Consider the following 14238-nt stretch of genomic DNA (forward strand, 5'->3'; position numbering starts at 1 on the left):
GTAAATCTTAAAAGTTCTTGTTAGACCAAAAAATTCTGTAGCTATGTATGGTGAGAGATGTTAACTAGACTTAAAGTGGTGATCATTTCACAAAATATACAAATCTCAAATCATTAGTACACTTGAAACTAACATAATGTATGTCAATTATACCTCATTTAAAAAAAAAAATGTACTATCTTACAGTTCTGTAGGTTAGAAGCCCAACATGCCTCTCACCAGACTAAAGGTCTAGCTCCTTTCTGGAGACTCAAGGGGACAATCTATTTCCTTGTGTTTCCCAGCTTCTAGAGACCTGCCCCATTCCTTTGTTTTCATTCTCATTCCCATGGTTTTAGTCAGGCTCTTATACCCTCACTTGGGATTATTGCAAAATCTGTTAATTGCTCTCCTCTACTTCCATCTGTCCTATACATCAGTTTTGTTTTCTCATTTTTTGAGATGATTTATTTTCTCTTTCCTTTTTAAAATTTTTAAAAGATTTTATTTATTTCATCATGAGAGACAGAGAGAGAGAGAGAGAGAGAGAGCAGAGACACAGGCAGAAGGAGAAGCGGGCTCCATGTGGGGAGCCTGACATGGGACTTGATCCTGATCCCGGGTCTCCAGGATCATGCCCTGGGCTGAAGGCGGCGCTAAACCACTGAGCCACCCGGGCTGCCCTTCAATTTTTATTATTATTATTATTATTATTTTTAAATAGGCTCCGTGCCCAACATGGCACTTGAACTCATGACCCCAAGATTAAGAGTCTCATGTTCTACTGATTGAGGCAGCCAGGTGCCCAAGGTAAGTTTAAGAATTCATTCAATCTAAAAAAAAAAAAAAAAGAATTCATTCAATCTAAAAAAAAAAGAATTCATTCAAATTCAAAATTCAAATGGTAAAAAAGAGCATATGGTAAAAACATTTCCTTCCCACCTTGGCTGTAGAGTTCCCCTTTCCTCAGCTAACCATTTTTTTTTTCTAACCAATGTTTAAAAGATCCTTGAGCATAAAGTTTTTAGACATTTAGGATTTTAAAATGTATGGGCAGCTGTGCCTTCCAGCAGAATTATGCTATAGTGGTTTTGGCAAATCAGGACTCTCATTAAAAGCTATCTCTTTTATTAAACCATCTTTTCTCATATTGCAAATGCGATGCTTTTGAGGCAACCCCAAATGTGATGATGTGCTAACAGTGGGGCCAAGGGTGACCTCTCTGGAGGGCAGCGGAATACACAGGCCGGGCACCCCCTGCTTCTTGGGGGGGCTCCACCCAGGGAGCTATGGCCAGCTTTCGCTTGGTTCAAATCCCTCACGAGAGGCAGCCGTGAGAGGGCCATGGAACCTACAGGGTGCTGCCGAGCGTCCTCAGGGTGCAGCACCCCCGTGGCTCCCCGGCCCCCACACCCAGGCCCCCGCCCAGGCCTTCCGGAGGCAAAGGATTGCTCCTGTCGGTGCTTCCCACGCGGGCCGCACAGCAGCACCAACATCACCCAAGGACCTGTCAGAAATGCAAATCCGCAGGCCTCCCAGACCTACAAAATAGGGAACTCTAGGGGAAAGGGGCATTTTAACTGGTCCTTCAGGTCATTCTGAGGCCAACTCCAGTCTGAGAACCACCGGTTGCGCCTTCATTTTCTCCACTTGCATGGATGCGGACAATCACCCGGAGCGGGGCTCAGAGGAGGTGGGAAGCTGCTGAAAATCCTACCCCCGCGGCCCACCTCAGACTTCCTGAGTCCAGAGTCTGTAGAGGCACCTCCGACTCTACCTCTAGGGACCACTGAGGACGTGGCCTAAGTGAGTCCTAGGACCAGATGCACGATGTTAGGAAAACAAACTTGCCTTATTACTCCCTGAACATATCAGATGATTCTTTTTCTCAAAGTAAACATCCAGGCTGGCCTTGCAGCTCCAACAGGATCCTTTCAGACTAGCTAATAAGGAACGGCCTCTTCAGGGATGAGCTTCTCATTTCCGACCCACAGCTGCCTTGTAGTCTGTACCCTGGAATCCTAATTCGCCAGGAAGCCAGACAGGGAAGTACAGAGGCCTTGGCTGTCCCGCTGACAACCACTCCCATAATCAACTCCAAGGTGATGCTCTCCTCGCTGTTACCACGCCGAAGCGTGGACCCTGGGGAGTGAGACCAGAGATGACGAATTTAAGGAGACGTAAAGGTAGAATTTGGGAGCCGGGTACTGCCTCCTGCCCTGCCTGATGGGACACAGCTCCGAGGAGAGAAGCATGGGAGAGAAATGCTAGTCTTTCCTCCACTGAGTCATATCCTGTAGGCGTCGACAGGCTACATCACTCCTTAGTTTTAAAAGCAAGAGAACTTTCTCATGCCCAACCCTCCATTCCAAACCCCCTCATCCCTGCCCTGGGGTGTGGGGCAGGCGAATGAAAGAGCAGTGGGTGCATAATTTGTAGGTTTTAGGACTGGGTAAGCCCCACATGTTGGAAGCACTCTGAGAAGCTTCTTCCCAGACCTTGGCTAGGAACCCCGGGGAGAGAGTAATGAGGCCTGCAAGGGTCCAGCTCCCATGAGCAGTGGCTGCAGGAGATGGAGATAGTACATTCAGGGAAATACAGGACAACCATAACTTAAAGAATAACTTCATACGTCCTATTCATTATGCATACTGTGAAGTCATCCATGTCGCCAGCTATTTTCTTCCAAGTTCAACTATGCTTCACAGGCCAGGCCACAGCTCGCTAGTCCAGAGTATGTGAGCACAGAGATCATGGGTTCCAGGGACGAGAACGTCATCTGTGACAAACAAGAGCATCACCGTTGCAGGAGAACAATCCAGAGCTGTTAAATGCAGCCAGTATTTCCAAACAGCAATTGCCACGGAGTGTTTTCGGTCCACAGCACTGCTGACCACCACTCTGCAGCCAGGGAGTCTGAAGGCCCGTTTATTCTCTGCACATTCTGTTACACTTAGCCCTGACAGCAGAAAGAGAAAGGACATGACAAGAAGGACAGGACAGGGCAAAAATGCAAGTGGAGAGGTAGCTAATGCACAATGACTTCAGGAGGAACACCCGGAGGAATCTCAACATCCACCTGCTGAAATGAGCTGGTAGTTTGCTTTTGCTTCCCAACCTGGACTTAAAATATCTTTAGGCTATTTTTTTTTTTTTAAGTAGGCTCCAAGTCCAGCATGGAGCCCAACATGGGGCCGAACTCACAACCCAGCGATCAAGACCTGGGCTGACATCAAGAGCTAGATACTTGATCCACTCAGGCGCCCCTTAGGCCATTTTGCATCAGAAAGAGGAAAGCTCCTAAATTGAACCTGCCGCAGATACCAAGGCAGACGCTGGCGCATGAGATGCCCCAGGGACTCACCTCATGCTCATCCCATTGTAGATATCTCCTGTACCATTAATGGTCAGGGAATCAGGGCCATTTGTGGTATAACACCTTTGCTGCCTCAATTTATGCAACTTGCTACATTTTACCCACTAAGAAGACCAAAAATACAAAGAAGCATCTGAACAAAAAGAACAAAGAGCGGCTCCATCTAAAATGCATGTGAACTCGAGAGGACAAGACTCTGTCAGTTTTGTTTGCATTGCTATCAACGAAATGTTTGGGTCCTTCTTCATTTATGTGTTGAAATACTAACCCCCAAGGTGATGGTAGTAGGAGGTGGGGACCTTTAGGATGTAAATGAGGTGATGAGGGCGGAGCTCTAACGGTTGGCATTAGTGCCCTTATAAAAGAGACCCCAAAGTGCTAGCTCGCCCCTTCCACCCTGCGAAGTTATAATGAAAGAAGTTCATCTACAAACCAGGAAGTGGTTCCAGATATAGAATCAGCCAGGGCTTGATTTTAAACTTTCTAGCCTCTGGAAGAGTGAGAAATAAATTTCTCTTGCTTATAAGCTATTTGGTTTATGGCATTTTTCTTATAGCTGCCCAAATGAATAAGACATAATTCCAATGTCTAAAACAGTGTCCAACACACAGTAGGTACCCAGTAGGTATTTATCGTGTAGAAAAGGGTGATCCTTGGTCAGGAGTAGAAGCCAGCACTCTACAGTATCATTGACAAAGATCTCTAATGAGCTTTGTCCTCCATGCCTGCTTCATTTGTCACACCAAGGAGGACCAACATATGCCAATATCATTTACCCATATATATGGGATTCATGAAGTTTCTTTGCATTATTTTCCATCAGTTGTGTCTTGTTTTATTACTACATATATATGTTTTACTTTATTGCATGCTTCAAGAGCAGCCCAGAATTATAGATGAATATCATAGAGCCCTGGGGAGTCATGTGCCTACCTCCCATCCTTGGGAAACAGTGATAAGCCAAAGTAGGTGGTATAGGCATGGAAGGAGCATTAGCCATAATGTAGTTCAAATTCCCTGTTATACACAGGGACACTCAGACCAGAAGAGAGAAACCCTATCTGCCTGGACACCATGGAGCATCCCACTCATTCAGAAACATCTTGGCCCCTAATATCACGGTGATTTAGCACGACTTCTTTGGCTTTCCAGAGTCCTTGCTAAACAAAATGTGCTATTTGGGGAAAGCTAATTGCTACTGGAATCCTTTAAACTGTTTGCTTCCCATGCTCATTTTAGGGTGTGGGTTTTTAATGATAGGCTTTATGAATAAGTTTATCCAGTGAACTAGGAATGGGATGCAGGACAAATTAGTTCTAAATGGGTGTGGAAATGGTCTTAATTCATTGGACAAGAATAAAGAAACCTTAACAATCATTTTGGAGAAGCAGCAGACCTTAGAGAATAACCAGGCTGCAGCCAGATAGCCTGAGTTCAAATCCCAGCCTTGCCACTCAGAAGCTCGGGAAGGTCACTCACTAGTTCTTGGTCTCAGTTCTTCCATCTGTCCTTATCCGTAAATAGGAGACAGTAATAGTGGAGTTGGTTTTATAAAGAATTTAGTGTAGCCCCTGATACTTGCAAGTTCTCAATAAATGGAGGCCATTTTTTTTCTTTCCGGGTCTCTTCAGATGAGACTTTGCTTATATTTGTCACTCATTTCTAGAATAAAGCACATCTAGGTCTGTTGTGCATGACCCACTCAATGTCCAAAATTATTGTCCTTCAACTTTAACCAAGGGTACAGGGATGAAGAAAGCTCCAGGGAGGAAATGGTGCTGGAATGCCATGGATGGTGTTCACTCTAAGGTAGACTTTGGAAGTTAAACTTACAGCTTAATAACACCCTCACTTTAATCTATTTGAGGATAGTTTTAAGAATCTGGATTATAAGAGATCCCTGGGTGGCTCAGTGGTTTAGCGCCTGCCTTCGGCCCAGGGCATGATCCTGGAGACCTGGGATTGGGTCCCAGTCAGGGTCCCTGCATGGAGCCTCCTTCTTGCTCTGCCTGTGTCTCTGCCTCTCTCTCTGTGTCTCCCATGACTAAATAAATAACCTTTAAAAAAAAATAATCTAGATTGAGTTTAGTGTTTATCCTTATTACCTTAGGTTTTGGGAGGCCTACATCTAAAGAACATAAACATGAGGTCTCAGTACAGTTGAGTAATTCAATTAAACAATTATTTTGGGGGTTTATATCAAATACAAGGCAGTGTCATGTAAAAAATTCTGAGGGATGTGAAGGCAACTAAAAAACAGATCTCACTCTTGGGTTTAAACAATAAAGTCTATTGAAAATGATAGTTGAATGCATCTAATGACATTCTTATATAAAAATAGGCAAGGACAGAATCATTTATAAAAGATAATCACATTGTCATGAATTCCTCTTATCTACTTCCAAATGCCTCTTATCTACTTCGCCTCTAACGTCATAACATTATCCTAAACGTCTATCTCTGAAGTTCACTTCGCTACAAATATCCTCTGGTGAACTGAGAAGTAAATTACATGATCAGAGATTATTCTGGGTATCATCAAAAGGACTGAAGGTTTATTTTCTGAGGCAAAAAATAAAGTGACAGTTCCACAAAATAGAATATGTTCTCGTACCAGCTCATAAGGATAAAGAGCTATAAAAGGCAGAGCAATTTCATGTTAGTTTTCTGGTGAATACCCAATACAATCTTATTTTAAATTTATTTCATGAAATCTTTACAGGAGTATATTGTCAATATTCACTTTGGGGTTTTATTGTAGGTTTTAATTAATTACTTGAAATCAAATGTATTAGTACAGAAAACTAAAGGGAAATGCCTTTAAATGAGATGTTTTATTACCTGAATTATAATTCTTTCATGTTCATGCTGCAGAAGTTTGAACTTCATTAGCATTATGCAATGCTGAGTTTTAAGTAGGAGCCTTCAACAACAGGTGGTTAGCCAGTAGTCTTTCTAGAAACTTGAGAATTTTGAGTGCAAATTCTGGTTTGGCATTAGCTCACTGTCAATCTTGCACAAATTTTTCAATCTTGTGTTTGCCTGTACATTAAGTGGAGACAGCCATGTTCTCCAGGTTCACAGAGTTGAGTTTTTGCACACTGGAGGGAAAAAATAAATATACATAAAAGTCCCTTATGAGGTGTTAAAAAAAAAAAAAAAAAAAACCTACCACAAATAGTAGGGATGCCTGGGTGGCTCAGTGGTGAGCATCTGCCTTTGGCTCAGGATGGGATCCCGGGGTCTGGGATTCAGTCCCACAGGGAGTGGGACTTTCCCTCTACCTGTGTCTCTGCCTCTCTCTGTGTCTCTCATGAATAAATAAATAAAATCTTAAAAAACTAGTAACAGAAATAGTAGTAATAAATCACTATATCTGCTAGAGCACAGTTGTGCCAAGCAACCCAAGTCATACTAGTACGACATATTATCATGGTGCACTGAACAAAACATACCCACAATAGGACTCAGCCTGTCACAGTGGCACCCAAAGAAAACCTTGTTGACACATATTCTATAACATGTTTAACTACATTTAATAAGCAAATTCACCCATTCAACATATATAATTGTCAGGTCTGATAGTGCAGCACTGGACAAGTTAGACAAGGTCCCCACCCTACTGTAGTTTACCTTCTGGTGGACAATTCCCTGCAGATTTGTCTTTCTCAAGCTTTAACGTGCATATGAATAATCTGGAAATTTGATTTAAATGCAGACTCTGATTCATTAGGCCTAGTGTTTGATGTGGGGGTTTGCTGTCCAAAACACCACTCTGAGTAGCAAGGAACCAGGGAACCAATGTGTTAAACCCTCAAACAACAGGACACCTTAAGAGGAAAATCCTTAAGGACTGACAATGTTATAATATTGAGAATTTCAGGCAGTTGGTGACAGAAGAGGAAGTGGAGATTCATATGAGCAAATGGACTTTTTGTAACCCATCAATAGAAAGGAGATTTGGGGTGCCTGGGTGCTTCAGTCGATTGGGCTTCCAATTCTTGATTTCAGCTCAGGTCGTGGTTTTGGGGTCATGGGATCAAGCCCTGCATTAGGCTCTGCACTCAGTGGGGAGTCTGCTTAGGATTCTCTCTCCCTCTACCTCTACCCCTCACCCCGCTCAAGCTTGCTTGCACATGCTATCTCTCTCCAATAAATAAATAAATCTTTAAAAAAAAAAAAAAAAGGCTGCTCAGACTGCTCAGAATAGCCCAGAAGGATAAGCCCCAAGTGCAATGACCAGCCTCAAGTTCTCTGGAGGTAAACCTGACCCACAGGTTTCCAGCTCTGATCAAGAGGATTGATTTATATATAGTAAGGATTTTCAACCCTGGCTGCATAGTAGCATCTCAAGACCAATCTTTGGTGGGCTTAGCACCCAGACATCAATACTTTTGGATATTCCCCAAATGATTCTGATGTGTAGCCAGAATTGAGAACTGTTATCTAATAGATATGGATCTTTAGAAACAGTTCTTAGGGCAGCCCCAGTGGCTTAGCAGTTTAGCGGGCCTTTGGCCCAGGGTGTGATCCTGGAGACCCGGGATCGAGTCCTGCGTCCGGCTCCCAGTGTGGCGCCTGCTTCTCTCTCTCTGTGTATCTCTAATGAATAAATTAAAAAAATCTTTTTAAAAAAAAGGAACAATTCTTATATCAGGAATTTTTATTATTTACTTTAAAGGCAAATTGTTAAATTTTAAGTGTAATTTATTTCTGTATATTTTCATAAACCTTTTTATATATATACATTTGTAAATCAGGTAAACATCCTTTTATGAAGCATTTACTCTGATTTTTAGCTTGGGGAAAACATGACAACTAATGGGAGAACAGTATGTACAATATAAATGGCAAACGGTGTCATTAGTATATAAAGACTTCTTTTTTTTAATTTTATTTATTTATTCATGAGAGACACAGAGAGAGAATGAGAGAGAGAGGCAGAGACACAGGCAGAGGGAGAAGCAGGCTCCACACAGGGAGCCCGATGTGGACTCGATCCCAGGTCTCCAGGATCACGCCCTGGGCTGAAGGCGGCGCTAAACCGCTGAGCCACCCTGGCTGCCCTAAAGACTTCTTTAAAACCTTTAATAAAAGACAATCATCACATTTAGAAAATAGACAAAAGAAATGAAAAGGAAATTCAAAAAGGAAAAAAGTGCATGTGACACATAAGCAGCTTTAAAAGGTCTAACCTCATAGTTAATAAAATAGAACCAAATTGGGATGCCTGGGTGGCTCAGTAGGTTAAGTGTTTGCCTTTGGCTAGGGTCCTGACCCTAGAGTCCTGGGATCGAGTCCCACATTGGGCTTTTTGATCAGCAGGGAGCCTGCTTCTCCCTCTGCCTGCTGCTCCCCCTGCTTGTGCAAGCTCTTTCTCTTTCTCTCTAACAAATAAATAAATACAATCTTAAAAAAAAAAAAGAAGAAAGAAAGAAATAGAACCAAAGTCAATTAATGACACTTATGAAAGAGAGCAAACAAGAAATTTTGGGAGAAATAAGCTATGGAAGGAGATGAAAACTAAAAAGAAAATAATATTATTAATATCTTTGGAGAAGGAAGAGAAGACATTACATTTTTGGAACAAAAACAAGCTAAGTGGTTAAAGGTGTTCCCTTATTCACTGGGCTCCTTTCCATTAAAGCTTTCAGCCTGTATGAATGGCTCACTGCTAAAAGGCCACAGTGCACTGAGGTGGTCCGTGAAGAGAGACCATTCGGAGAGACCCTGGGACCACAGGTACTGGGAGAGATGCCTGACCAGCCCCCAGCTGCTCCATTCCCTTGCCTTTTCAGCTCCACCCATCATCTGAATGCAACCACATGAAGACTCTAAGCCAGAGCCTGGTACTCAGTCGAGTCCTTCCCAAATCCCTCAGACACAGAAACTATGAGAGGTAATAAAATGATTATTATTGTTTTGGGATGATTTTTAAGCCAGTAATAGATACTAGAAGAATATTTTTTTAAAAAAAGATTTTATATATGTATTCATGAGAGACACACAGAGAGAGAGGCCAAAAGCAGACACCCAACTGCTGAGCCACCCAGGCATCCCCAGAAGATTTTTACCTGGAAGTTGAATGCTGCCATAACAAAACTCTAAAACAACTGCCATTTGCCATTGGCATTGGTGGGCAGAAATGGAAGGGCCTTGAGAAAACCATTAACAGAAGTCTAAAAGCAAGGACCAAGACAAAGCTACCACACTAAATACTTACCAAATACTCAACCCTCAGGAATCATGAGATTTAATAACGTGATTGTTATTGTTTTAAGCCAGTAAGTGTTGGGATGTTTCGTTATGCAGCTCTAGGTAATTAGGACACCCCACATCTGGTACCAAATTCTAGATAGGTTACTGTTCAGTAAGAGAAGCAGAACCCCCCTAAGTTACACACGGGGATCAGACATTATACAGTTGTGGGAGCTGGTTAAGGCTGTAGCATCTGCTTCTACTTCTGGTGTCAGGCTTGACATTGGAAACCAATCCCTAATGGCTGTGTAGGAGATTTCCCAGAAGGTGGGTGGAGATTTGAACTATGGAGGTTTGAAGAAGATGCTCCCATGGAAAGCCCTGACTTGAACCTTGACCAAGGTGAGGAAATGGAGCTCTAGGAACAGCTTCTCAGAGACTTTTTCTCTAGATTGTAAGAGAAGTCACATTTTTCACAGTTTTAAATTCTTTCCAGCATATCTTTGAATTCCTTTAATTCCCCTCACTCACTGTGTCACTTTCCCATGGGTGCTGTGACAAAGGACCATAAAGTGGGTGGCTTCAAACAACAGAAATTTATTGTCTCATGGTTCTGGAGGCTGAAAGTCTGAAATCAAGGTATTGGCCATGCTCCCTGTAAAGGCTCCGGGGAGAATCCTTCCTTGTGTTTTCCTCACTTCTGGTGGTTGCTGGCAGTCTCTGGAATTCCTTGGCTTGCATCCAGTCTCTGCCTCCACTGTCATGGGGCCCTCTCCTCTGGGTATGGGTGTGTCCGTGTCTCTTTATAAGGACACATGATTGGATTTGGGGCTCATCCTAACCAACTGTGACCTCGTCTTAACCAATCACATCTGCAGACTCTATTTCCAAGCAAGATTCCATGCCGAGGCTCCCGACAGAAATTAATTCAGGGGGACGCTATTCAACCCAAGACACTCATCAGTGAAAACTTCAGTGCAATGTGGTGATGTTATGCAGGTGCAAAATAGAGCACCAAGAGGAGAAGTGGGACCTGCCCTGCCCTCCTAACCCACCCCTGAGCAGGCGTCCCACGGGACAGCAGCCCACGAGGCCTGTGCCCCGGGAGCTGCAGGGCGGAGGGGCAGCGTATCAGCTGTTTGTTGGCAAATGGTCAGAAGTGTACTTCACAGGACAGGGGTACTGATAGGAAATCACTGTTCCTGGCAAGGGGCAGTCTTCTCCACGGGGAGTTAAGAGGGTGTCACTGGATCCCCTCAGGAGAAAGGTGCCCACGCAGGGACCTGGCCAAAGCCACAGGTGCTTGCTCTCCCTCTGGAGCTTACCTTTGTTGATGTGTCTGTCCTTCTCAGGGTACAGCTTGCCCTTCTGCCATGGTGCTCCCAACACGCGCGACAAGGCGGAGAGAAAGCAAGGTAGCTTTTATTATTTAGCACAAGTCTTCAAGAAAAGGAAAAACCAACCAACCAACCAGAAGCCGGCCTCACTGCCAGGCAACCTCCCGGGGCCTCAGGGCATCAAGCAGGGGCCTCTTGACTTGGGCTCAGGTCTTGAGCCTGGGATCTTGAGCTAGAGCCCAGGGCCAGGCTCCAGCCTGGGTGTGGAGTCTGCTTAAGATTCTCTCCCTCTGCCCCTGCTCCTTCCCCCCTTCACAGTCTCTCTTGCACATGTGCTTTCTTGCTGCCTCTTAAAAACAAACAAGAAAAAAAAAATCAAGAAAAGTAATCTTTCTCCACACATATCTCCTTACAGGTCCACGGACCAGTAGCATCAGCCTCACCTGGGAGCTGTTAGAGATGCAAAATCTCTGACCCACCCCTGAATCAGAATCTGATCTTTGATAAGATCCAAGGAGATTCACATTCACATTAAAGTTTAAGAAGCACTGCCAAAGGTAGATTTTCCTTTAGATAATAACACCACCTGCAGCTGCCTACAGAGGGTGTCTCTTCTGAGGTACCTCTTCTTATCACTAGCCTTGGTGGCCTGATAAGATTTTTTTTTTTAATAGAGGATAGTCACTGTTTTCTGCAATATGAGGAATTCTTGGCAGTTTGGGCTAAGTTTATCATAAAAGTAGGTTCCTAAGCGGTGCTGGGTATTTGGTCCCCAGCTTTTCTGGTGCCCTGTCTAGTTTTAGGGGATATGTCCCTTGACTCTGGGCTCATCTGGTCCACTCAGAGACTCCCATCAGTGAATCAGGCACCGTATTCCTGCAGCACCAAATGGAGGAGGCTTTTTTTGTTCTAGAAATACTGCCTGGAAACTTTGCCAAAGAAAAGCTCAAAAGCAAGTTTTGTATCTTTTAGCCAGGACAGAAGGTCATGCTGTTGCTTCTTATTCATTACAGCGATGATTTCTGGTCTAAACCTTAAGCTAAGGATCATTATGTACATGTTTTGATAGTCAAAACACCCAGTTTGAAGGAATTTCCTTTATTCCTAGCAGACATATGAAATACCACAAACCAGGTCTTAAAGTGAAATGAAAAATGAAGGAAATGATCCAGATCTTCCCATTAAAAAGTAAGTAATAAAATCAAACCCACTCAACTATCTAGACAATTTCTTTTTTCTACCAGACTTTGTGCTTTTTTAATTTGGGGGAAGGGAGGATGGAACAGGATGGATTGTAATGGAAGAAGAGAGCTGGAGCTGTAAATAAGGTTATGTAAGAGAATGGTTGATAATTGATAATTAGGAACAAAAGGAGTCATTGTTGCCATGAATTAACCTGACAAAGGAAATATCAATTGTTTTCCATTATGAATGAGTAGCTGGATAACCTTGGGTAAATTTCTAAACCTCTTTCTTCCTCAGTTTCTTTTTTTTTTTTTAATTTTTATTTATTTATGATAGTCACAGAGAGAGAGAGAGAGAGAGAGGCAGAGGGAGAAGCAGGCTCCATGCACCAGGAGCCCGACGTGGGATTCGATCCCGGGTCTCCAGGATCACACCCTGGGCCAAAGGCAGGCGCTAAACCACTGTGCCACCCAGGGATCCCATCTTCCTCAGTTTCTTAATTGGCAAAATGTGGATAATAACACTACCTTCTCTGTGGATTGTTGTAAGATTAGATGAGCTAATATGTGACTATAAACCATTTTACAATGGCAAGTATGTAATAAACACTGAATAAATGTTAGGTTTATGATTATATAGAGAAAAAGTAAATTTTGAGACTAAAAGAATGTGCTAGACCCAAAATTGGGGTATCATTTAAATTAAAATCTACATTCATAAAGAAGTGAAATGAAGAATTGAGGTACTTTAAAAAATGACTACATGGGGAATTTGCCAATGGATCAGGTTTGGGAGAGTTAGTCTGTTAGGGCTGCTACAACAAAAATACTACAAACTGGGTGGCTTATAAGCAATAAACATATCTCACAGTGCTGGAGGTGGGGAACCCCAAGATCATGGTACCAGCAGATCCAGTATGCCATCTTCTCACTGTAACCTCATGTGGCAAGAGGGACAGGCAAGGTTTCTTGAGCATAAGAGCACTAATCCCAATCACTTCCCAAAGGATTCACCAAAGTAGCATTACACTGGGGATGAGGATTTAACATATGAATTTGGCAGGGGCCACAAACCCCTCCATAGCAGAGGAGTTACCCTGAATTCCTAGTTCTGTTCATCTACATTCATTTAACTAATGGAAATAATCAGTTCCTCAAAGCATCTTTACAGACATCACTTTTTGAGATAGAATTTTCAAGAGAAGTATTTTTAAAAATCTACAAAGTATCTGAGAATATTAACCTTTTGTAACAAGGAGAAACAAGATGCCTAATAACACAGTGGCCCTTTCAGATGTACACCAGGGCATCTCCTTCTACCCGCCATACCTTCTAACTTCTTTCCGAACTGATTTTCTCAGCTTGCCCGAGCTACTATCAAACCCATCCACTGACCCTTATATTTTACTGTCTTGTCTTCATTTCTTAAATTTATCACATTTTAAAAAATGAATCTTCAGGGGCACCTGGGTGGCTCAGTCGGTTAAGCATCTAACTCTTGATTTCAGCTCAGGTCATGATCTCAGGGTTGTGACATTGAGCCCTGTGTTGGCCCGGGGGGAGGCTGTTTAAGATTCTTTCTCTCTCTCTCCTTCTGCCCCTTCCTCCCTATGCTCTTTTTCTCTCTTAAAAAAAATTTTTTTTAAATGAATCTTGAGTGATTTTCCCCCCATAATGTTTTCCTCTTGTCTTATTATGTACATCCCAGATGTTCCTGCAATCCTGGATAGAGCACATTTCATTACTGGCCTGGGGAAACACATTATTCACTCATGCATGAGGGAGTCCTTTCCAATTAAAGACACTGCTTTGAAAGAGTCTCTCAAATTAGATTTATCAATGAATCTATTCATTGAAAGCTTTTAGCTTTTCACTTAAGATTTGACAACAGCCAGAAAACTTTTCTTAATTGTGAATGTTAGGTGATAATATTCAGTTAGCATGGGTTATAATTAGAATATTGCCTGGAATTTACGTAGGAACAATCTTAAGTGTCTGTATAACTGTTGGCTGCTCTTTCTACAGTTCTTCCTAAAAATGAGACAATGACACCACTTTTATTTTGGACTTTCTTTTCAGAGACAGTTTATTTGAGTGAAAACAGGGCTTTACTCTGGCCCTTGCCATCTTCAACACCTGCCTCTCAGGTAAATGGGTAGAGGTG

The sequence above is a fragment of the Vulpes lagopus genome, chromosome 4, assembly GCF_018345385.1.
Source record: "Vulpes lagopus strain Blue_001 chromosome 4, ASM1834538v1, whole genome shotgun sequence".
Lineage (NCBI taxonomy): Eukaryota > Metazoa > Chordata > Mammalia > Carnivora > Canidae > Vulpes > Vulpes lagopus.